Here is a 26,963-nt window from a genome sequence, read left to right on the forward strand (position 1 = left end):
CACATCAGAAAGTGACAAAAAAGCAAAATAAAGAACAATGTGCTTTTGCTCCTGATGCAGACAACCCTAGGCTTGCTTATTATTTTGTTTAATGATAATCATTTTCCAATACACTGATTTGCCCACAAAACAAATAGTGATATCCTCTCAGTGATGACAGTTGTAGAAAATTACAGGAACTCAGGACCAAACCCTTCTCCCAGATTATGTTAAGACTGCTTAAAGATACAAGCCTTATGTATTATCTACCTGCTGTATGCAGACACCACTCCTGGTGATGTCAAGTACAATGTTCCATTCAAACCTCAGGGTAAGCCTATATAGTAGATGTTAACTCCCTCTATTTTCATGAGTGATTCAAGTGAACCTCAGAGAGGTTATACAATAGCAGAAAGTCTATACACTTTCTGTCTGACTCCCAACCCCAGCATGCTATAGGGGAGAGTCCCAAATGAAGTGCTGATAAATTTCATTTATTGAACAAAGTCTAAGGTTATTATTCTGAAATTATTATTCTGTGGATATTTAAAGTGACAGAGGACTTTAATTTTTTTTTTTTTTTAAAGTGATTTACAGGAGGGTTTAGGTATAGATTTCTTTTCTGGTCCATGTCACATACTTTTTCGATATGAAAGAAGTCACCAATACCGAGCTGCTGCTGATGCTGTCGTGTCCGACTCTGTGCGACCCCATAGACGGCAGCCCATCAGGCTCCTTCGTCCCTGGGATTCTCCAGGCAAGAATATTGGAGTGGGTTGCCATTTCCTTCTCCAGTGCATGAAAATGAAAAGTGAAAGTGAAGTCGCTCAGTCGTGTCTGACTCTTCGCGACTCCATGGGCTGTAGCCTACCAGGCTCCTCCGTCCATGGGGTTTCCCAGGCAAGAGTACTGGAGTGGGGTGCCATTGCCTTCTCCGAATACTGAGCTACCATATATTATACTGAATAAAGACAACTAAAACACACTTAAGCCATGAAAGTCACTTTACTAGCCAATGACATACTATTTGGGGACTTACTGTTAAGAATCTCTCTTTGGAGTAAATTCCAAATAATCTTCACTTTCCCATATCATTGGGAGGCACCTTTGAAAAGAGCAAATGGCTCTTGGATTTAATGTCTAAGAAAATGTTTCTAGTTTAACTTCATTTCAAAAAGATAACTTGCCAACAACTCACTAAAATCTTTGAGTCAGTTTCTTTGGTGTGTGGCTAAGCAATGCTCATTTGGGGGAAGAAAAAGAAAAACTTCATAACAATGTGTTTGGATCGGTTTAAAGCAAATATATGCAAAACCCGGGTGACTAAGGATACTTATTTTTTTTATTGGATTGAAACAATGCAAACTACACACTGTGTCTAAATGTTTAATATAAACATTTACACTGAATATATTTGCAGATCAACAGCTGCTCAAACAAAAGCAGTGAATCTAATGGATTTCATAGTTGAAGCCCCCAATCAAAATGGAGTTTACGTTCACTACTCATGGCTTATTCAATTGCACTTGTGTACAGGCCTTTGTTTCAAAATTATTATCTACTTTTAATCTTCTTCCAAGAAACAATCAAAAGAAAGTTACTTAGTTCACATTTCTAGACCAAATGAGGTACAGGGCAACTAATTTTATTCCCCAAACAAAATCCAGTTAGTATTATTGATATGGAATAATACTTTGCTATCATAATGCAATTATGCTATGTATGCTCATTTCAACTGAACATATACAAAGACATTCCAAACACATCTGAATTCTCTATCCCTGTTCTATGCACAATTCAAAGCACTTCAATTAAGGGCACTTGCAAATGCTTGGGGATCATGCACTGAACACCTCCCTTTGTAAGCAATCAGGAACTCCATGAAGTAAATTGGTTTATAATTTTGCAGGAATTTGAATCTTACTGGAGGAGGCTGATGTGTAGGAGTCAGTCACTTAGAATATGTACAGATTCTGAAATATGTATACCATTTCAGCTATATTATACTGTATTGTTCATTGTGCACATAATAATCTCTGGAAAAGTGATGGAAATGGAGTTTGTTTCTAAAAATGAGTAATGAGTAACAACTGTTAATGTTAGCAATAAAATTCAGGAGAAAATAAAGACATCTTTATGAGTAATGGTACTCTAAGAAGAAATAACAGCACTCCACCCATACAACTTCTGCAAGAGGGGGGACTATAGACTATGTTGGTAGTCATTAAGTCAGTTATTCTTTAACGTAGTAGAGTGTATTTCTCATAAATGAAAAATGATAAATTATAAAATCACATAATAAATGTTATTAAATGAAGGTATAACTATTTAGTTTTATATAACATTTCCTTTGGAGATAATTTTTGGATCTGGCTATGCCTTAGTTAAAGGTGGAGATACTAAGCTAAACTCTTGGAGAAAGTACAGTGCATCAACTCTTTCATGTCCTCTAGTAGTAAGACTCAAATATGTTACAAGTGACTAATCTTACTCAGTTAGGTTTCACTTAACTTCTTTCTTATTCTGAGCAGAAGCAAGGCTATATTTAGCTCTTTGACCCCCAAATAATTTATTTTATGTCCTTTCTTCCCCCTTCATTTGATCTATAAAACAACATTCTTTATTGAAATGCTAATGAAAACAGTTTTTCTTAGTGATAAACATATACAACTTTATGACACCTTTCTTTTTATCTTGTAAATAAGGTATTCCAAAGCCACTCTGATGCCAAAACTCTTTCCTTCATAGCCTTGTGTTATTTTTGTTGTTGTTGTTGCTATTTTGACAAAGAATTCTTATAAACATTTCTATTACTGCTGTATCTTCATGCTAGAGGCCCATATTCACTCTCAATCTACCTTTTATAATGCTGACAAAATACATTTTCTAGAGTATCATTTTTTATTATGGAATTTCCCAGCTCACAAATTTTAATGGCACCCTAATGTCAACTTACAGGGATCCAAACAGTTTGTTGTTGCTATTTGCTTTGTTTTAAATAAGAATCACCATCTTTAAATTACTTAAGCTCAAATGTCATCAAGTCTAACAAGAGGGAAGGGTTGAAAAATATAACGTGTTATATATACCTCCTTGCTCTTTGGAACCGTACAAGATGCATCACAGAAATCATTTCACATAATCTTTTTAATAATCCTGGAATGTGAAGGGAAAAAATGAGACATGGGCAACTTGTTGCTGCTGCTGCTACTGCTAAGTCGCTTCAGTCGTGTCCGACTCTGTGCGACCCCATAGACAGCAGCCCACCAGGCTCCACTGTCCCTAGGATTCTCCAGGCAAGAACACCGGAGTGGGTTGCCATTTCCTTCTCCAATGCATGAAAGTGAAAAATGAAAGTGAAGTCGCTCAGTCGTGTCCGACTCTTCGCGACCCCATGGACTGCAGCCTACCAGGCTCCTCCGTTCATGGGATTTTCCAGGCAAGAGTACTGCAGTGGGGTGTAGTAAGTGCCAAAATTTGAATTTGAACTAGCCTCTCAGTCTCCAGTAGTATTGTCTGTGCATGGGAGAAAAGGGGGAAAAAATGTTACAGGGATTCATGGATAAGGTGAGGATTGCTGAGGATATAACACCTCAATGTTTTATTCTCACATCCCTGTAGAATGGCATCCTTGTAGATTGCTACTGTTTAAAGACAACTGGCGCAAAGCTGTGGCTACAGATACACATGTATTTGAGTATCATTTTCATCCTAAATCAAGCCCAGTTATATCATCTCTTCAAGTACAGGCCTCAGATTGCTGGCTAACTCTCAATTGCTCATATCTAGGAGTTCTGCTCCAGAGGCATGGCCTCTGTCCCATAAGCATGTACTGCTAATACTGCTGTAGGTATCACTGAACATTGGTATTCCAAATAAATATTTGCTGCTGTTTTTTTTATAGTTTATTATGTTCTACTACAATCCTTGTCTAGATATGGTAACAAGAAAGAACAATGTCACAATATGTATTTATAGATATTAATTCGTTATTTCAGTCTCTCACAGATAATTGAGTTGACACCATGTGGCAGAAATATTTCTAGAGCTTGGAGCTATAAAGGTGAGATACACTCCGTGCACCCAAATAACTCATCAATATAATCAGGATCAGTGATTCAGCAGCTGTTCTCTTTGGAATACTAGAAGTTCAAAAAAACATATCAACATGTACCCACTGCTTTTTTATTTATAAATAATTAATAATTTAAATATACACCAGTGGAAATAAAAAGAAAGATAGATGGAGCTACATCTATGGGAGGGAAGATTATGTAATCATGTGTAATTGTGACATCCAGAATTTTATGCATTGTTAACATAAAACAGAATTATATACATGTTATATTTTCCTATGTGAATGAATTATAATATATGCATAAAATGAAATTATATATGATATATTCTATCAATTATTAACAATGGTTCCCTGTGATGGATTGTGAATGAATTACTTGTGGTAATTTTCCTGAAATTTCAAATTCCAAAAATAATTGAAATTTTACTTTCTGAAAAAGACAAACACCAATTACAAAAATAGATTTTATTCTGCCTTCCTTGTAGTGTATACCATCTCTGACTATTTTTAACAAGCCCCACCCACATCATTATATATATATATACACACACACACATACAATATATATACACATATTTCTTCAGCTTTATTGAGGTTTATTGACAAATAAAATCCATATACTTGAGGTATACAACATGATAAGTTGATATACATATACCTTGTGAAATGACTAGTGCACTCAAGTTAGGTAACACATCCATCACATCACACAGTTATCATTCTGTGTGTTTTGAGAACATTTAACATCTTTTTTGTTTGCCAAGTTTACAATACTGTAAAATTAAGTAAACTCACAATGTTGTGCATTAGATCCTAAGAACTTATTCAAGTCATAAATAAAAGTTTGTACCCTTTGACCAACATCTCCCATTTGCTTTTACCTCCTAGCGCCCAGCAACTATGGTTCTATTTTGCTTCTATGAATTTAACTTTTTTAGATCTCAAATACAAGTGAGATCATATAGTATTTGCCTTTCTCAGTCCGACTTATTTCCTCAGCATAATGCCCTCAAGGTCCATTCATGTTATGAAAATTACAGATTTCCTTCTTTCTCACAGTTGAATAATATTTCATTGTTTATATATAGACCACAGCTTCTTTATCTGTTCATCTGTCAGTGGACACTGATGTTGTTTCCATGTCTTGCTATCGTGAATAATGCTGCAGTAAACATGGTAATGCAACCATCTCTTCAAGATCCTATTTTCATTTCCATTGGATATATACCCAGACATGAGATGACTATCACATGCAGTTCTATTTTTCTTTTTTTGAGGAACCCTCATACTCTTTTCTATATGGCTGTTTCAAATTATATTCCCACCAAAAATGCTCAAGTGTTCTCTCTCTCCTCATCTTCTGTAACACTTGTTATTTGTTGTCTTTTTGATAATAGTTATTCTGACAGGTATACAGTGGTATTTAATTGTGATTTTGATTTGAATTTCTACGATGATTAGAGATGCTGAGGATCTTTTCTTGCATCCGTTGGCCATTGGTACATCTTCCTTGTGAAAAGCCATTTACTTTGATGTATGACTACTTTGTTTATTTTTGCTTTTGTCACCTGTGCTTTTGGTGTCACATCCAAGAAACCACGTCACGACAAATGCCAAGTTTTCTCCCCATGTCACTTTGAGGAGTTTTATAGATTCAGGCCTTACATTTAAGTCTTTAATCCATTTTGAGTTCATTTGTGAGTGATGTAAGATAACGTGTGACTTTACTCTTTTGCATGTGAATATATAGTTCTCCCAACATCATTCATTGAAGAGGCTGTCCTTTCCCCATTGTGTATTCTTATGCCTTGTGGAAATTTGGTTGACCATATACGGGTGGGCTTATGTGTTAGCTTCTATTCTGTTTCAATGCTCTATGTGCCTGTTTTATACTGGTACCATACTATTTTAATTAATTTGGCTTTTTAGTATAGTTTGAAATCAGAAAGTGTAATGCTTCAAAGTTTGTTCTTCTTTCTCAAGATTGCTTTGTCTATTTGGGGTCTTTTGTAGTTCCATACAAACTTTAGGATATTTTTTTTCTAGTTTTGTAAGAACTGATACTGGAATTTTGATGCTGCTGCTAAGTCGCTTCAGCCGTGTCCAACTCTGTGCAACCCCATAGACGGCAGCCCTCCAGGCTCCCCCGTCCCTGGGATTAATTTTGATGGGGTGGCATTAAATATGTAGGTCCTCTTGGGTAGTATGGGCATTTTCACTATATTAATTCTTTTTATCCATGAACATGAAATGTCTTTCCGTTACTTATGCCTTATTCAATTGCTTTCATCAGTATTTTATACTTTCAGTGTATATATCTTTTACTTCTTCCAGTTAAACTTATTTTTAAGTATTTGTGCTTGATGATATTTTAACTGGAATTGTCTTAAATTCTTTTTGAGACAGTCTATTGTCAGTGTGTAGAAATAAAACTAATTTTGGTACATTGATTTTCTATCCTCAAAATTTACTGAATTCATTGATTAGTGTTCCTGACAGGGTGAAACCACTTGGTTGGACTTTTCAACTGAGTGTGTTCACAGCTAGGCTCCTTAATTATCCTTGGTTGAGTGGGGTTCCAGGCTGTGCTTCCTGGAAGACTGGCATTGTTGTCTTAACTCTTCCTTCAAGCAGGCCTTGCAGGCTTGACTAAGTAATTGATCACAGCCAAAACCTGTACTCTATAGTTGAGAAAGATCACTGTCAAGGTTATCTGCTCAGACAATGCTGCTGACTGTGCTCTGCTGGAGGTTTGGGTTGTTACCAAGGTACGAGTTTGGGCAGGCTGCAGGTTATGCCTCAAATCTGGTCAGGGTTGCTGATTAAGTTCCCTGGTTGACTTGAGGCTGCAGGTTATGCCTCAAATCTGGACAGGGCTGCTGATTAAGTTCCCTGGTTGAGTGAGGCTGGTGAGTGTATCCCAGAGTTAGGTGGGGCAACAGTTAGAACTGGACATGGAACAACAGACTGGTTCCAAATAGGAAAAGGAGTACGTCAAGGCTGTATATTGTCACCCTGCTTATTTAACTTATATGCAGAGTACATCATGAGAAACGCTGGGCTGGAAGAAACACAAGCTAGAATCAAGATTGCCGGGAGAAATATCAATAACCTCAGATATGCGGATGACACCACCCTTATGGCAGAAAGTGAAGAAGAACTAAAGAGCCTCTTGATGAAGGTGAAAGAGGAGAGTGAAAAAGTTGGCTTAAAGCTCAACGTTCAGAAAACTAAGATCATGGCATCTGGTCCCATCACTTCATGGGAAATAGATGGGGAAACAGTGGAAACAGTGTCAGACTTTATTTTTTTGGGCTCCAGAATCACTGCTGATGGTGACTGCAGCCATGAAATTAAAAGACGCTTACTCCTTGGAAGGAAGGTTATGGCCAACCTAGATAGCATATTTAAAAGCAGAGACATTACTTTGCCAACAAAAGTCCGTCTAGTCAAGGCTATGGTTTTTCCAGTGGTCATGTATGGTTGTGAGATTTGGACGGTGAAGAAAGCTGAGTGCCGAAGTTTGATGCTTTTGAACTGTGGTGTTGGAGAAGACTCTTGAGAGTCCCTTGGACAGCAAGGAGATCCAATCAATCCATCCTAAAAGAGATCGATCCTGGGTGTTCATTGGAAGGTCTGATGTTGAAGCTGAAGCTCCAATACTTTGGCCACCTCATGCGAAGGGTTGACTCATTGGAAAAGACCCTAATGCTGGGTAGGATTGGGGGCGGGAGGAGAAGGGGTCGACAGAAGATGAGATGGTTGGATGGCATCACTGACTCAATGGATATGGGTTTGGGTAGACTCCGGGAGTTGGTGATGGACAGAGAGGCCTGGCGTGCTGCAATTCATGGGGTCACAAAGAGTCGGACACGATTGAGCGACTGAACTGGAACTGGAAGGTGGGCTCCACAATTGGGTGTGGTTACTGTCTGGGCTCTCTGCTTCCATTAAGCTACAGGGTATCTTTTTCATTTCATTAGGATCATTGCCTTGGCTTCTTGCCTGGTTAAGCATAGGCTATGCTCTGCAGTGGGGCAGAGTCTCTGATATGGCTTCCTACCAGGATGAGGCCAACAGCTGTGCCCCCTGCTAGGCTGGGTTGCTGGCTGGGAACCCAAGGCAGGCAGAACTGCCAACCAAGCTCCCTGGCAGACAGAGACACCAGGTCAGCTCTGTGAGTGAGTAAAGTAGCTGGATGGACTCATTGGTCAGGTGAGGCTGCTAGCAGGGCTACGGAAGACACCATGAAAATCCATGTGCTGGTCACTGTGTGTCATATTTCTTTTCTTTCTTTCTAGCTGACTCCAGGTGACTTAGCTTTGTCACCTCCCCCATGTTCCTAATGAGACAGAATTTGGCCTCTTAGGAAGAGCCTTGGATGTCGGGGACACTGAATATATACCTTGGGCTCTGTATCTCTAATCCCTGTCAGTGTGTGCATGGGTGACACAGTCAAAGTGAAATAACTCTTCTTACTCTTCTAATGCAGACTGGCTTTTTTGTAGTCCATGGGAGTCCTTTACTCTTAACCCTGTTCTGAGATTTTTATTAGGGCATTCTTTATGTGGATAACTGCTAGTTGCTCCTTCTGTGAAGAAATAATGCCAGGGACTTCCTACTCTATCATCTTTCTGGCAAACCCAGTCACTATGTATATTTTAACCAGACCCAGCCAGGTAGACATTATCATTATGATAGAAATACAGAAAAGGATTTGTGGCCAAAACACAGAAAAGGCAGCGTTAGCAATAATAGCATATATAGTTATTTTTGTTTGTTTTGGAAAGGTGCAAGGTTCATGATTTTCAAGAAACAAAATACCTCTAAAATAAGAGACAAGCAACATGTAAGCCAGTTCTTTAAAAACATCACAGACACAATGAAGTCATGGCAGAAGCTCATGAACTTATTAAGAAAGATGGAGGAAGACACTTTCTTCCACGGTGAACTCAGTAGAGCCCATTAACTTAAGATACACTTGACAACAAACTGACTGGAACCAGAGCACGCCAGATTTGCAGAATTCCATTATTCATGCACTGGTTATATAGAAGTTACTAAGAGTAAGCTAGTAAGAGCTGTTCAGTTCGGTTCAGTTGCTTAGTCGTGTCCGATTCTTTGCAACCCCATGGACTGCAGCACACCAGGCCTCCTTGTCCATCAGCTGTAGGCCATTCTAATAATCTTATCATCCCATAACAATTTAACAGTGAATGCAAACATGATTTAAAGATTTCTTTAAGATGGAGAAAGAAATGAACTTTGGCTAAGTAATAAAAGAGATGATTACAGACCAAATAAGAGAATATGCTGAAGCAGACTTAAAGACAACTTACAGGCTTGGCGATGGTGGGGTTCCTCTTCCTTGTAAAAGTAGAAAGTGTTTCTGAGAATAGACCAAACCACCAGCTGTCTTTCATTTCCTCAAGCTCTACTCTCACTGTATAAACTCGGTGATGGAAAAAGGAAGTTTTCTCTTGGCTTACAAATAGATAGCTGCCTTTTGGAAGAACTGCAAGGAAAAGAAAGGAGTGTCAGTGACAAAGTATTCATATTTCTTCAGTCTTATACTTGTACGACATTGCTTTAGGTAAAATATGCAAATTTATTATTTCCAATTCTTCTTTCTTAATAATCTTACATGTAGCTGAATTACACCAGATTTGAGGAGATGTTCAGTTATAACATGTACAGTAAATCTCTTCCTTCATGTCAAAGGTAATGGTAATAACATTGAAAACCTAATGTGTGTCAAGGTTTTATATGAGCTTACTCTTTCTGGCCTCACCACCATTCTTTAAGGTGCACATTATTTTAAAGAGAACTGGCATCCAGGGAGATGTTCTGAGTATCAAAACATGTCACTTGTAGGTCTTGCAGGAGAGTTATGAAACTAGCTGTCTCTAAGTTGAATAGTCTTTCAACTTTATAATATTGCCAGAAAAAGGCTTAAATGTGTGCTGCAGGAATAGTTGATTCACTTTAAAATAAACTCTCATATATTAATTATAAGATGTTTCACAATCAAAGCATGCCTTTTAAACTGTCAACTTAATATGTACTTTACAAATTAATCAATTAGCAGCTTACAGACTCAAGCCTTATAAACCAAACATTGAGTCAACCTGATCTCTCAAGATTAATTTATATGATTTGTCTAAAGTATCATATACCACAAAAACATATTTAAGAAGTGGATATTCAAAGAACAGAATGTTATTTCTTTATTTATAGGATCACCAAAATAAAGTAGATCCGATTAGAAGAAATGATTTAGGAGGTATTGGGTTAGGATAGTATTGTTCTGAACTTAGAATCAGTAGCACAGGCTGGAAATTAAGCTTTACCATGAATGAAGTGTCCTCAGAAAACTCAGTTAAAATTACTGAATTTCAGTTTCCTCACCTGAAAATTGAGGGTAATAATGACCAACTTGCATCACTGTTATAAATGAAAACAATACATAGTAGAATAAATGTTTCATAGTATGTTCAAAATTGTGTTAATAAAATAATTAGGGCAAAGTTCATTAGAAACCTATGAAAAACCCCTTTCTAAGTTTTACTCATTCAACACATTTTTGTTGACTGTCAATAATTACCAGTCTGTAAAGCTGCCATAACAAAATACCACAGACTATGAGGCTTAAGCAACAAAAATTTATTTCTCACAGTTCTGGTGTCTGGAAGTCTAAAATCAAGACTGTTGACTGGTTTGATTTCTCCCAAAGCCTTTTGACCTGCAAATGGCTCTATTCCTGCTGTGTATGTTTATGTGTGTACATAAGTATATATATATATATATTTTTTTTTTTTTCTTCTGGTTACACATACTCTGGTGCATCTTTTCTTATAAGGACATCAGTCAGATTGAATTTAGGCCCACTCAAATGACTTCAAGCTTAATTATCACTTTAAAGTCTCTCTCTCTCCAGATACAGTCACATTCTCATATATTAAAGGGTAGGACTTCAACATAGAAATTTTGAGAGGACATGGTTCAGCCTATAACACCAAACATTAGGGTAAGGAACTGACTTAACTATGCACAAAACAAACTTGTTATTTGACCTCAAAGAATTTTAGTCTAGTGGAGGTATAGGTGAATTAAAAGGATACTATAACACCATGTGATAAATGCCCTTAGGGAAACCATAGGGTGCATGAAAGCAGAGAGTGGAAACATTCTATTCAGATTTAGAGATCAAGGAAAGATAACCATGGAATTTCTTCTAAATTGTCAACTGATAAAGAAGTATGCATCAGATTTATAAAAATCAAAGAGCTAAAGGGTACTCCAGGTATAGGAATCAATCTGTGCAAAGTCATAGAACTGAGACTATCCATTTAGGGAACTTAAGTGATCCTGAAGTGTGGGAGGAAGAGAAAAGAATATGCAGAGATTTAAAAAGCATGGTGCTGCCACAACGCTTCCTTCAAGTCAAATCAGAGCTTTTGACTTAATCCTAAATGCACTGAGAGCCATATAAAAATGTGTTAGATAAGAGCGACGTATTAGTAGGTTTGTCTTTTAGAAAGATTTGTGATGCATAAAATGGGCTGATGAGAGACAAAAATGAAATCAGAAAACTCATTTATGAGATTCCTCGGTGTAGCAGTCATGATAGCCTGAGACAGGGAAATATCAAAAAGGATGAAAAAAATTGTGAGTGATCTGTGGGACAGAATTTATACTTGGATTGGTTGAGGAAGGATGAGAAAGAATGCAGAGGAGTCTAAGACGACTGTCAAGCTACTGACCTAAGTTCGTGAGTTGGTGGTAGTAATATTGCTTGGAAGGGAGGGTTAAAATGAATGGAAGGTTTTGGAGGGAAAGGATATATTCGGTTTAGATGCACTGGTTTTCAGGTGGATATCTAACTGAGATATCAAAAACACAGCAGGTTCTATGGGGTCTGGGTGTTGATACTTGCATTTTAGTAAACCATCTTCAACCAAATTCATTTCTACTAAGGCAAAATTCATTCATGTCAATTCTTTGTTTTTTTAAGATACAACTAATAACTACTAGTTTTCTTTTACCTCCTTTGGAGAAATTACGGATAATAAGAGATAATTGGCTTTGACTTTCTGACCATTATTTAATGAATCTGCAGACATCAGGTCAGCTTAAGATATGTCTGTGTATTTTGTAATAAAATATGTTTATTCCACGCTGAAAGATGCAAGGAGACAAGCCATGAAAATTTATGTAGGGAAGTCTCTGTTGTTGCTGTTAAGAACAACTTGAATAAAGTCTAAAACCATGCATTTAGGAAAAAATAAGAAAATTCATTTAAGAACATGAATTATTCAATAATAAAGAACTAACCTGTTTTAAAAAATAGGCAAAGTTTTTGAATAGACATGTCTCTAGAGAAGATCCACAAATTAACAATAACCACATAAAAATTGGCTCAATATCACTAATCATTAGGGCAAATTAAAACCACAGTGAAATAATACTGTATACCATTAGAATGGTTATTATCAAACACACACACACATCCCCCAGAAAATAGCAAGAGTTGACAAGACTGTGGAGAAATTAAAACCCTTACACATTGTTGGCAGAAATGTAACATGGGGCCGCAGTTTCAGAAAATAGTAAGACAGTTTTTCAAAAAAATTAAACATTGAATTATCATATGTTCCAGCAATTGTATTTCTGGGTATATACCCAAAAGAACTGAAAGCAGGGACTTGAGCAAATACTTGTACACCCATGATCTTGCAGTATTATTCACATTAGTCAAAAGAACGGAAACAAATATACACCTATAGATGAGTGGATAAACAAAATGTGGTATTATGCATAAAATATTTTATATTATTTATTTTTTAAAATTGTATATTTTAGATTATTTAACCATAAAAGGAATGACATGCTGATATATGCTACAATGAACATTGTGGAATTTGAAATAAGCCAGTCAAAAAAGGACAGTTACTAAATGATTCCACTATCTGGAAGAGTCAAATTCATAGAAACAGAAAGTAGAATGGTGTTTGTCAGAGTCAGAGGAGAGAGAGGAATGGGGAGTTATTGTTTAATAGGCACAAAGTTTCAGTTCTGCAATATGAAAAGTGCTGGAGATGGATGGTGGTAATGGCTACACATCTATGTGTGACTAAAGCCACTAAACTGTATACCTAAATATCACTAGAACAATAAATTTTACCAAAATTTCAAAAAACTTTAAAATAATTGTATAGTATTCCCTTTACTTATGAATTAAATTTAAACCAAAAATCTCCGTCATACAGCATGCATAATGGTATTAAGACTCCATGATATAAACAGCAATAGTGAATCCTATCAATAATACATCAGAAGGTCAACTTTTCTTGCAAAGTATTTATGTGATATGCATATGTTAAAAACATTATTATGAAATAAATGTTAACTTTTTAGCACAGATGGAGAGTTATAAATCCTGGGATCTTCTCTGTCCTGACTAACAGAAGCATAACAATTAGATGCTGAGATTAGAACTTACTAAGACTTGAATGTAAAAAAAAAGAAAAAAGGAATAAAATAAAAGTCAATTTATAAGCAATATTGGTATGTCTATAATTTATATAAATATTTCAGAGGATATTTAGAAAAAGTCTCATGATAATGAGTTTCAATACATCAAAGCAGAAATAAACACATATGTTCACAGTGTCTTGGAGAATAATACAAATAAATTATTACAAAATGAGAAAAAGATTGATTGGACTGATACTCTTTGTAGCTGCTGTTTCTTTTTGGTTAATATCATTTATTATATGAAGTTGCTTGAAACTTCTTACAAGTCTGTTTAATATTAGCTTGTTAAATATTGTCATAAATGTTTTAGAGTTTGGTTATTGCTTTCTTCAGATCCATAACCTTGCTTTAATAACCCACATATATTCACATCCACTTAGTAAGCACATTACATTGTGTCATTAAGTTACACAATGAGTATAATTGTTTTACTTCCTACTGATTCTCTCCTAGGTCTACAACATGAGCAAAGTATTTTCTCTTAGAGCCTTATAGTCTGGAAACCCCCTGGCAGCTGAGGGATCAAGCCAGGTGAGAATCATCATATCCCTCTTAACATCTTAATTATTTATTACCGTGCTCCAGGCAGGTCAGGGCTTTTTCTGGGGACACTGTCAATCTGTCTGACTTCAGTCAGGAAAAAACAAAACAAAACACAAAAACCCTCAGAGCTCACTCTCAGTTAAAGAGGCCAAATGCCCAATGTCTGAGGAGAGCTCCAAGGAGCTTCAAGCCGTCATTAGGGTATAAATGGGATTTTCTGATCAAATTTGTATACGAAAAGTCAAATCACTTAAACAAAAACAAATAAATGTCTTGATTACATGCTTCAAATTCTTTAGATTCACCTCTTTAGATTTCCTGCTTCTTCCTGACACTATGCCATTTTCACAAATTCTTAGCATGTCCTCAAGAGACTAAAGGGAAAGGATAATGTGAAACTCGAATGACTGTTTTGGACTTTAGCTTCAGTCAGAAATTAAATGTGAAGAGAACTTGAAACTGTTGGCAAAATGATAATCTTGGAGAATCAGTGATTTCAGTTACCTTTGACCACCCTAAACACACTTTACTACCCACGAATGTTTTCCCTAAACAGCCAGTGGAACTGAAACGCCTGTATTCACCATTTGTTACTTGTTAAAAGTGGTTCTTTCTTTGAGGTATATATATTGTGTTCATAAGAGACACGGAATATCCAGTTGGGAATCCAGGCATGGGTTGTGTTAGGGAGATTAAATATTAGTGGGAATCTCTTATTGCAGCAAGTAAAGGCTTCCCTGATAGCTCAGTTGGTAAAGAATCTGCCTGCAATGCAGAGACCCCGGTTCAATTCCTGGGTTGGGAAGATCCACTGGGGAAGGGATAGGTTACCCACTCGAGTATTCTTGGGCTTCCCTTGCGGCTCAGCTGATTAAGAATCTGCCTGCAATCCAGGAGACCTCGGTTCAATCCCTGGGTTGGGAAGATCCCCTGGAGAAGGGAAAGGCTACCCACTCAAGTATTCTTTCCTGGAGAATTCTATGGACTGTATAGTCCATGGGGTTGCAAAGAGTCAGACACAACTGAGTGACTTTCACTTCACTTCAAAATAATCTAGTTTGATTCTGAGAAGGCCTTTGAAGGACTATGTGACTGCAGACCTTTATAAACTCTCCTTGTCTAACTTTGCTTATCAGTAACATTTAAATCTACAAACATTCTCCAACTCTCTTCTTTCATTCAGTGCTATAAGAGGTGTACCCAGTGTTTGAATGTATAAGACCAAGACTGAGCTATCATCCAGATAACTATTTAGATAACAGAGATCATCAAACTCTAATGTGTATGAATATCCCTGGAGAACTTTCTGTACATGAATATTTCTGCAGAATACAGAGAAATTCTATCTAGAGATGTTTGAAATAGCCGATTAATCTTTCTTAAAAAAAAAAAAAAAAAACCTGAAGATTTTCATTCATTCAAAAACTTGTTTTGCTCCATGTGTTCTGATAAAGTATGTGTCTGGCAGTGATTTTAGGTCAGCCCTCTGCCTCATGGCCATGCTGTGACCATAGCAATAGGAAAATTTCCCTTAAGCATTCCATAGTTTACCTAAAAATGAAAGGGGTCTCATTTTATCATAGTCACATGCCTACCATGTATGACAATGGTATACATTGGTGATTAATCAAAGATGGTGCTTTTAATTTTTGTTCTTTTGAGGATACTGACAGAAAATATGCATATTTTCACCCTAAATTGTAAATATGATCTTATCATGCCTCTTCTGAAAGTCTTTTAGCTACTACACAATTATTAGAGGTGTTTTTCAAATTTTGGGGAGGATCTTCAGAGAGTACCAGCCAGAAAGGAAGCTGGGGACAGACCTTCAGTGTGTCAGTCTCCCTTCCCCTCTGCACTGCCTCGCACAACTAGAAAATTGAAGTTTCAACATGTTTTGTTTGTTGGATTTCTGAAGAAAGTTTTGATTGGGTTTTAAAACGAATCAAAGACAGAATCAACGCCTCAGATTTACACTCCTTGACACAAAACACAAGTTCCATTATCAACCAGCTCCAGACGTCTTGTCAGGTTTGCCTGTCCCCACTTCTCCATGTATCTCTCTACATGTAATTAGTTGCAGTTACCTGGATTCGACACACTTTAGAAAATCTGAGCCTGTTTTCTGTTTCTCATATAGTTCCTTCCTGTGGGTATAATATCTAGTTCATTTCTACCCATTTCCTAGGATGCCTAGAAACATTTTAAGGCTATATTTGGGGCCGCTTTTCTGAGATTCTTCTTATGAATAACTTTGCTATAACCCAAACTGCAGTGCACTATAATCATAGGTTTACCTCTTGATATATATATAATATATATCTTATTCATGGAAAAAAAAGCCCTTTGAGTACTGATACCATGTCATGTTTAGTTTTAAATTTCCAGTACCTAACATCTTGCTGGATATATGATATGTGCTAGTACTTGTTTATGAAATAAATGGAAATATAAAACAATTTCTCTTTGATTTACTCTCTTTTAATGTGTTATTAATGGTTCTGGCTTTATTTTTATTTCTCATGTAGATACCAGCAAAACAAATTCAAAAGATTACCTGGATTTTGTTAGATATAAAAGAAATTAAGTCAAATAATATGTAAATCTTTGAAAGGATCTGGCAATACTTCAGGGTTTGCTACATTAACAAGTTTTTTTTTTTTTTTTTTTAGTTCTTTTATACAACTATTTAGACATCAGGTGAAGGATATATAGCTTAACCATGTTCAGCAGTTCCCTACTCTCCTCAATATAAAAGCATTCTTCTGCCCTGGAAACTCAGTTCTTTGAAATTGAGATCTTTCCCCATTCAAGTTCCACCTGATTCTATATCTTTCTACAAATTTAAGATCCAGACATAAAGGATCATTCAACTCTCCTTAAAAATGCCAGGATACTGTAGGTGTTCATGGCTTTCAGAATGGGGTTGTCTACACCTGGAAAGTTAGATTCCTCCTATATTGGTCAATACTGACTAATACTTCAAGACCCACTTCAAATTGTTATTAACTACACAGCCTGTCTTGGTAAATATGTTCTGTTAAAGTGCTTGCCTGATCTCATAATTTTAAGTCTCCCTTCTTCCTCACTGACATGATGTCATGAAGGAAGTTTAAAAACTTTACATTAAACACATCCATAATTTATCTCAAAATAAAATATGCATCATTTTGTTACAGTTAACACCCTTGTATATGTGAAGATGTTAAACACTGGTTATCATTTAAATAAAACAGGATGCTTCCCTCAGTAATTTGATTGATTATTGTTGTGTGGAACTGATTTATTCATTTTACCATTCTATGAATTTTAGAATTTGTAAGAATCATGTATACAACAAATGGGATGAAGACAATTACACTGTCTCCAAAAGACCATTTCAGGTTATCCCGTTATAGTCTCATCATTCCCCCAACCTTAACCCTTGGCAACTGCTGACTTGTATTCTACCTCTATAGCTTTGTTTTTATTTTTTAGAAGATCATACAAATAGAATCATAAAATATTTAACCTTTTGAAACAGGTATTTTTTTTTTTTTCCTCAATGTAACACTCAATTTATATAAACATATGGAAGTCACATTACAGAATAAGCCCCACTGGAGGGGGAGAAGTCAACATTACGTTTTTGTTAAACCTACCTCTGCCTTCTAGGTTGAGCCCCAGCTTAGGGACCTGCTGCTTTGGGAAGGCTGGGGCTGCTGCCAAGAGGCTTCTGAAGAAGCTGCTGTATGGCCAACCCCTAGGCCAACCCCCTTTTTTGGTATGTGGTACATGATAACCTTCTCTGGCCCTCCTTAGCCTAGGGCAGCATTTTGGGGAAGAGGGTTCTGGATAGCAAGACCCAGGAATCCTGGGGGAACTTAGAAATAGAGTGAGGAGGACCAAGCCACAAAGTAGAGTCTGAAGCTTACAGCTTGCATCTTTGGAGATGGGGGCACAACAGTTACAAGTAGGAGGAACCTGGGCTGTCAGATCAGCAGGAAGTATTTGCCTCCTTTTTTTTTTTTCTTCTGGTCCAGGTACCCAAGCCTCTTCCCCTGTTGGTTCAACTCCTGCTGGACTCCATATTTCCAGGGATAAGCCCTGGATTCCTGCCTGTTCCCTCACAGCTCTTGCCCATGCAGTACCCCCTCACCTCAGAGTGGCCAGACCTTAGGAACACAGCACTGGTCTTAGAATTTAACCAGGAAGTGGGCTTATTAGATGAGGCACCCCTGTAAAAATATACAAAACATCTGGGGGGCTATCTGGAAGGGGAGATAAATATGTACCTGGAATACCTTTCATTTAGCTTCTTGTCCCCTAGCCCTCAGAGAGCCTGAGGACTTGGGTGGTAGATGAAAAGGAGGGGGGCATTTTCTCCTTTGGCTTACTGCGCCCTCAAAAGCAGTGATGGTGCACCTCAATAAATCATGAGATACGACCTCTGAAACGGCCCCACTCTCATGTACACACACATATATCCCTTTGTAGAGGCTTGTGATCTCTGCCCTCCACATGATTCCAAGGTCCAACTGATGCTTAATTTTGTGGTGGTTGGGACTTCTGTTCCCAGATTCCATGACTTCACAGGTGGCTGGTCAGGTCATGACCTCTGTCCTCCAGCCTTGACTTGAAACCTCTAGGACCTTGTCAAAAGGAAGGGGGGATGGAGTTATGCCCCTGCCTCTCCCCTTCCCTCACCTGTCAGCCTGGGCTGGGCCAGGCGTGCAAGGTGGGAAATTAGGCTGAGGGATGGGCACAAGCAGAGGTGGTGCCCCCAAAAGGGCTCCTGGTGGGTCTTGTTGAGAAGGTAAGGGATTCTCTGGACCACAGTTGGTGGCCTGGTTCTCTGCTTGTGAGAACACACATTGGTGCAGCCACTATGGAAATCAGTATGACTTCTCCTCAAAAAGCTAAAAACTGAACTATCATATTAACAAGCAATTCCACTCCTGGATATATATCCAAAGAAAATGAAAAACACTAATTCAAGAGATACATTGACTACAATGTTCATAGCAGCATTATTTACAATATCTAAGAGTTGGAAGCAACAGATGAACAGATATAAAAGACATGATTTATACATGCGATGGAATAATACTTAGCCATAAAAAGAATGAGATCCTGCCATTCTCAACAACCTTGATGGACCTAGAGGGATTATGCTTAGTGAAATGTCAGAAGACGAAAGGTACATAATGTATGTTGTCACAGATATGTGAAATCTAAAAACAAATAAACAATAATGACTATAACAAAACAGAAACAGACTCACAGAAATAGAGGGCAAACTAGGGGTTACCAGTGAGGAGAGGGAAGGTAGAAGGGGCAATATAGGGTTAGTAGATTAAGAGGTTGAAACTACTATGTAGAAAATAAATAAACTTCAAGGGCATATTGTATAGCACTGGGGATATAGTCACTATTTTATAATAACTTTAAATAGAGTATAATCTATAAAAATACTGATGAGATGGTTAGATAGGAACACCCACTCAAGAATATGAATTTGAGCAAACTCCGGGAGATAGTGAAGCAGTGGGAAACCTGACAAGCTGTAGTCCATGGGGCTGTGAAGAGTCAGATACGACTTAGCAACTGAATGACATCTGAAACTAATATAACATTGCAGATAAATTATACTTTAATTTTTTAATTAAGTAAATAAAAATACGCATGGGCTCAGATATGACCAGAAGAATTTAGAAACAACATGCCATGGTAAGAACTTCTCTTCCTACTGAGAAATGGATGATCATAAGTGTAAGTGTTTGTGGGTCAGGATATACAGAAAGACACTTGGGTTCACCTTCAAGTGTCTGACAATGCCTCATTGTTTTTAATATTCTGAATCATAAGGCACTGACACCTCCCGGCAATCAGGAAGCTTATGTTCTAGCCCAGATATGAATCCTCAAAACTGATCCTTCAGCCTTCAGTAGATACAGCAGATTGGATATGTAGAAAGAAGGGTTACCATAGCACTCAGATGGGATGACATATTGCCAAGGATGTTGAACTGCCCTTTATATACAGTGAGTTGATTAGTACATTTATCTTTGTGTTCAAACCAATTTCCAAGGCAACTGCCAAAGGAATATGAGGTTATCTACCAGAATTTCCAACTTGTAAAAGATTGGCAAATTGAGTATAACAGTCCCTTCCCTCCAAGTGAGGTTTTTAAATATGTTTTGATCTGTGTAGACACCACGTCTGGCCTAACTCAAGCTTTCTCCTGTTACCTAGCTACAAACATTAGGGCACTAGAGGAACTTAAGTACCACTGTACAGACATCCTCATGGAATAGACAGTGATCAGGCCTCATATTTTAAGGGTCATGGCATGCAAGACTGGCCAAAAGAACACAACACTGAATGGAGGTTTCCTCTCTGCTATAACCCATAGGCATCAGGGTTGATAGAAAGGAAAAATAGAATATTATAGCAGGAGATTAAATTAGTAACAAATACAACCGCTTCGGCCTGGTGGACCAACGTATCGTCTCAAGCTTTCACACATCTGGATGACCAACCAGTATAGCCTGCTACACCAGTCGCCAGACTGGAACCCGTGCCAAGACACTCAACACTGTAAAGGTATGAAAATCATAGGGAGATGGTCACTGCTCAGACTCACCTTGTGATAAACCTGTTGAGAACCCTAAGCCCCATGACGCCTAGGGAAAGCCTTTCTATTGGAATTTTTTTTTAAACTAACTTATTTATTTTAATTGGAGGCTAATTACTTTACAATATTGTAGTGGTTTTTGCCATACATTGACATGAATTAGCCAGGGGTGTACATTCTACTGGAATTTGCAATGGAATATCCCACAGGGATGGTGCAGCCAGAGGGCCATCAAATGAGCCATGGTCGTGCAAATGAAACCCATGGCGGACCCCTTAGGGCACATTCTGGAAGAGGAGCGAAAGAGGAGCACATATAAGAGCTAAATATGAGGAATGAAGCTTTGGAGGTCATCCAGAGAACGTGACCGCTGACTGACCTGTAAGTCACCGGAGGCCCGGAATTCGGTATTCCTCAACCCCTCCCCTGTCCTGGGAATGTATCTTCTGCCCACCTTCCCCACAGCTGCAGCTGTTTCAGTGAATCAGCCTTGAGGGAGCAGCTCAGACAGTGTACGTGACTGAACTCCATTAAGGCCTCTATAGGAACTCTGAAGATTCTGCGGGCAGGTGCACACAATTACTCGTTTCACAGTCTCCCCAAACATGTCTCTCATATATGTTCCCTTGCTTATTAAAAACACCACCTACCAATTTGGGGTGGGTTGCCGCTATCCCCAGTCACTCCTTGAGCTCCAAGTTTAGGCGCCAGTTTGTGAACTAACGCGGACTCGGCCAGGCCTCGGCGCGGCTGAGGGGCCCTGGCTGTGGTGTGCACCGGTGGGGCGGCACAGATGACTAGCCGCAGGCTTGTGCGCGGCAGTGGACGCCACTGACAGCAGTCGGAGTCTGCAGCGTGGAGACGCAGAGCTACAGGCGAAGCTGTGGGCACAGGCGACAGTGCTGTGCCGGGAGCGCGGAGTCCAGCCTCCTCAGGGCCCGCTAGTGTCTGTGAGGATCCCCGCAGCTGCGCAACCGCGTGGACTGGCTGTGGGCATGCGCACAGCGGCGGAGCCGGGTGGCGGGAATCTCGCAAGATCCCCCACCTGTGCAGCGGTCTGAGGCTAAACTGCCTCCCAGAGAGAGACTGGATGGGCGCAGGTGCAAATTCTCCGCTCCCAGGTGTCCATGGTAGCACTGGATGTGACAGCTGGTGAGGAGGAGGACAGAAGCAGGTAGAGACTAAGTCACTGGTGTTTCTAAATGTGAGAAAACCTGTGGAGTCCTCAGTGACAGGAGCGGCCTGGATCTGTGGTGGCTGCCCCAGCCGCTGTTTTCTTCAATGAGGAGAACGACAGGTGTCCTCTGCAGAGCTGTGCCCTGGGCTCCACAGTGAGGTCCTCAGTGACAAAAGCTTCAGGGGTCCACTGGTATCTGCAGTGGCTGTCCAGACCCTCAGAGACAAGGGCTTGTGGAGTCATTGGTGGAGCAGGTGACTGGAAACTCTGGGCTGGTTTCTATAGCCTCTGCTTTCTTCCTTGTTTCCTGCTGTCTCGAGACAGCCTGGAAGTGCCAGTCTCTGAATGGGATGAAACCAAAGCCGGTCCTCCTGCAGGGCCCTGAAAGGTTGGGAAGCTGGTTGCCCTCCCTGTTTGTTTTTTTCCTGGTGAAGGGAATTCTCTGGGGTCTGGGACTTCCTGTCAGCACCGAGCTGTCCCACCCTGGGGGACGGGATGAAACTGGCAACTCGAAACTGTTCCCCCTTCTCTTTTTGTGAAGTCATTATCGGACTTTCTCTCCAGTCTGTTGCTGAAGCTTCTGAGTGGATCCCTGAGCTCTACCAGAGCTACTTAAATTTGTGGATAGCTGTCTAATTGTAGTGCTTTATGAGGGCATGAAGGCTGCAGTCGGCTACTCCACCATCTTGGCAAGATAGCCCTTACCCACTCCCCCATTTTCTTTTCTTTTCTTCTGTATATCTACAAAATATACTCCTTCTGTATATCTACAAAATATACTCCTGTAATTTTGATATGAATGAAATCAAATATGTAAGAAAAAAAAAGGAATGGCATTTTTACCAGGTTGAGTGTTCTAATCCATAAACACAATATGTATCTCAATTATTTTAAAGATCAAATTGATTTTATTGAGCAGTTCATGGATTGGTAAATAGAAAGATTATCTCTATGCATCTCTGCTTTTTGGGGTCTTTGATTCTTTCATCAGTGCATTTAGTTTTCAGAATACAGTTTCTATATATGTTTTACATAGTTATACATGAGTATTTCCTTTTGGAGTTAAATATTTACATTGTTGCTTTTGAATATTTACATTGTTGTTGACTTTTGAAAACACAATTTTAAAATTGTATATTACATTGCTAGACATAGGTATACAATAGATTTTTTATGTGTTCACCTTGCATCTTAAAGCTTCAATAAATAATTAGTGTGAGAGGTTTTATTCTGTTTTGTTTTTATTTGTTTTTAGACTCTTTGGGATTTTCTCCTTAGACAATGATGTCATCTGCAAGTAAGAACAGTTTTATTTCTCATTTCAAGTGTTTATGACTTTTATTTTATTGTCTTGTTACATTTTTCTGGCTGGAGCTTCCTGTTTAATAGGATGGGTGTGTGATTGCTGTGAGTTGATACTCTTACTAGGTCTTTCACTACTCTTTAAGGGTGAAATTAGTTGTAGTTTTGTTTTTGGTAGATGTTCTTTATAAAGTTGAGTAAATTATCTTCTATTTATGATTTGTTGAGAATATTTATTAGCAGTGGATGTTGAATTTTGTCAAATGATTTTGGGCATGCATGAACTTTAATGATCATGTTGATTTTCTTTAGGGTTTCCCTTGTAGCTCAGTTGGTAAAGAATCTGCCTGCAATGCAGGAGACCCAGGTTTGATTCCTGGATTGGGAATAACCCCTGGAGAGGGAAATGGCAACCCACTCCAGTATTCTTGCTTGGAGAATCCCATGGACAGAGGAGCCTGGCAAGGCTATAGTCCATGGGGTCGCAAGAGTCGTACACGACTTTTAGGCTGTGATTCTAGTGGGATGTTTGTTTTCTAAATGTTAAGCATGGCTTGCATTCTCATAATAAACCACAGATGATTTGGGGTTATTATTCTTTATGTGTTATGTTGGATCCTATTTGGTAATATTTTGTGGGATTTTTGAGATTTTTTTTTGTATTTCATGGAAAACCAACTTTACATGAATAGAGTTTTAAAAGCAAATGTTGATACAAAGGCTCCAGTTAATTGATGGTGTTGTTCATTTTTTCATATCATTGCTGATTTTGTATTAATTCATACTGATCCTGGTTTTTACTCAGCAAGCGTGTTGACATTTCTGATGTTGATTGTGGATTTATCTATTTCTCCTTTCATTTGTTTTGGTTTTGCCATGTGTATTCTAAAGCTCTGTAGTATGTATATTTAAAATGCTAAGCTTTCTTAGTGAGTTGACCCTTTTATTATTTTGTAGTTTCCTTATCCTTAGCAATTTTCTTTGACTGGAAATTGTCTGATATTAATATTCCCACTCTATCTTTCTTTTGATTAGCATTCATGTGTTTGTTCTTTTTGCCAGGCTTTTTAACTTTAGCCTACTTATATCATATTTGAAGTGAATTTCTAGTAGGCAGCACATGTTTTTTAGATGCATTCTCCTAATCTATGTCTTTTCTTTGGTATATTTAGATACTTTACATCTAATGTAATTATTGGTATGTTTGGATTAATTTCATAATTTTATTAATTGTTTTCTGATTTGTCCCTTGGTTTTTTGTTTCCACTTTCCTATCTTTTGTAGCTTACTTTAACATTTTTAGTATTTCTTTTTCTCTATTATATAGTTGATTGTAATCATATGGCATTTTGTGGATTATCTTAAAAATTACAATATAGTTTTGTAATATATTTACACTATAATTGTATCAACATTTTATCATTTCAATTAGGATGTAGAAATGTCACCACAATATAGTCTCTTTACCATCTTTGCTTTATGTACCTTTTCTTTATGTAGCTTTTCTTATAAATTGAAGCTACATTATGTTAAAAAACTGATGATACAATATTATGATTTTTTTCTACCAACTGTAAGATATTTTAAAGCTCTTAGAGGAGAACAATGTATTTACCTAAGATATCAACCATTTCTGTTGTATCTACTTATTCCCAATATTCCAAATTTTCTTTGGATATAATTTCTTTCTGGTGGAAGAATTTTCTTTAGTGATTATTTTAGAACACATTGGCGACAGATTATGTTAATTTTTCTCTATCTGAAAATGTCTTTATTCAGCTTCTTGAAGTATAGTTTTTCTAAATACAGAACTCTAGGTTAATTTATTTTTTATTTTAGTAATATAAAAGTATTATTCCACTTTCTACCCTCCAAATTTTTGAAGAGAAATTTTAATCATTAAGATTGATATTTCCTTATAATAGTTATTTTTCTGCTTTCAAGATTTTGTTTTTACTGTCTTCCATTTTCAATACATTTTAAGGCATTGATTTTTGGAGGGATTCCACTGACTCTATGAGCCCATAGGTTTATTTCTCTCTCTCTTTTTTTGATTTTTTTTTTTTTTTTGGCATCAAACACTTCTTTCTTTATCTTTTCTTGGACTTTGATCACTTGAATATCTTACCCTTTGGCATTACTCCACTGGTTAGTGAGGGGCTATTTATTTGTGAAAAAGAAGGGGAAAAGTAGAAAAAAATTATACTTTGAAAATAAAAACTTCTTGGTTAACATAGAGATGCTACTAGATTGAGAAAATTACCTAACATCAAGTAGAAATATGAGAAAAAGCACTGATGTTTCTTTAAAGAATAAAAGGATATTTCTGAAAACCAAGATAGAAGTATGCAGAAAATAAACAATAACTGTCTGATAAGTCAGTCTTCCTCATAGCTGTCGCTGTGCTATAAATAAATGTGCATAGTGCTATCTGCCACTGCAAAAGGTGAGTCATTCTTGCAAAAAATTAAATGTTAATAAGTTTAGTCATACAGTATGTTTTAAACAAATTTTTGAGTGGTATTCCAAGAAATAACTTTTGGAAAGAAATAAATATTTATATTGACAATTTTAATGCATAATTATGTGAAGTTCTATTAGTTTTGCTAGGAGTTCTACATGTTACATCATTTAACTACTACCTAATAATGTTTGCTGGGGTTTTTCAGTGCTTGGATATTCACTTTATAGTATTGATCTTTGAAAAAAGAAATGCAAAGAGAATATATGAATGTTACTGTGGAGTACTCCAACTGAAAATTAGAAACTGATGTAAAATATGAAGCAGAAAAAGAAATATAGATTTTAATGGAAAAATAAAAATCAGGACAAGTAGATAAAATATTTTTATTATTTAAAAATGAAATGAACATCCAGAACATCATTCATCATAGCATTCAACTTGCAGCTGTTTTGGATGAACTTATGACAAGTTAACTAACATCAGTGCAAAAGGAAGGAAATCTTTCAATGTTTGGAAAATTTATTGTGAAACAAAGATTAAGACAACAGGATAGAACAATTAAGTTTTTTGTGTTTTAAACTTTAATTTTTAATAATAATAACTTTTAAATATCAAATACTTATGCTATTATATTTTACTTTTAAATTATTTTACTTGCCATTTATTAATGGTAATGTTTCCTTCGTTGATGTTTTGATTATCAAATATTTCCTAATCAGGCAGAGTTCATTTTGCTTACTATTTAACTATATAATCTTGTCATAATATATTTGTTTATAGTAATATTCAATTTTTATAAAATCCTCCTGAAATATTTAATCTTTTAGAATCTAAAAGATTCATTCTTTATTTTTTAGCCATTTATTATTTTAAGACATAGTTTCAAAGTGCATAAAATACAGAATTATTTATGATTTTGGAAATTCTTAAGAATTCTGGGGAATTTTTACTTCTGTTTTCAAATTCCAAAGGTTAGTATCTTTGGGGAATTTGGAATAAGGAGGTGGACACCAAGACTTCTGTAGAATCCCAAGGATTCCAAGGAGTAGTGTGTAAAAATACATAAACGAGGTGCTCCTACAAACTTTGCCTGTTTTAGATTTGCCATCTTAATTCTAACTTCATCTGTATGCTCAGGGAGGAAGTACTCCATGTCTAAACGTGATTATATTTTATGCTGGAAGGCCTCGTCCTTAATTCAGGGCAGCTTTTCCTTTTGTGGCTTTTGAGGTTTATGTTTCTGCTGAGTGTTAGAATTTCAAAGGTA

The 26,963-nt window shown here is 37.3% G+C and overlaps 2 long non-coding RNA genes across 2 annotated transcripts; one reads left to right on the forward strand and one right to left on the reverse strand.

Moving 5' to 3' along the window:
• Positions 1-5,318: 5,318 nt before the first annotated feature.
• On the reverse strand, positions 5,319-22,237 carry LOC145515058 (uncharacterized). Its single transcript, XR_014060655.1, has 2 exons — positions 21,404-22,237; positions 5,319-9,572 (listed from the first exon to the last, which is right to left on the reverse strand). It is a non-coding gene; the product is annotated as an uncharacterized LOC145515058 (long non-coding RNA).
• On the forward strand, positions 21,749-26,029 carry LOC145515060 (uncharacterized). Its single transcript, XR_014060657.1, has 2 exons — positions 21,749-21,927; positions 23,186-26,029. It is a non-coding gene; the product is annotated as an uncharacterized LOC145515060 (long non-coding RNA).
• Positions 26,030-26,963: the final 934 nt, after the last annotated feature.

This window comes from Giraffa tippelskirchi, chromosome 7 (assembly GCF_054371585.1).
Source record: "Giraffa tippelskirchi isolate mGirTip1 chromosome 7, T2T-mGirTip1v1.2.pri, whole genome shotgun sequence".
NCBI lineage: Eukaryota > Metazoa > Chordata > Mammalia > Artiodactyla > Giraffidae > Giraffa > Giraffa tippelskirchi.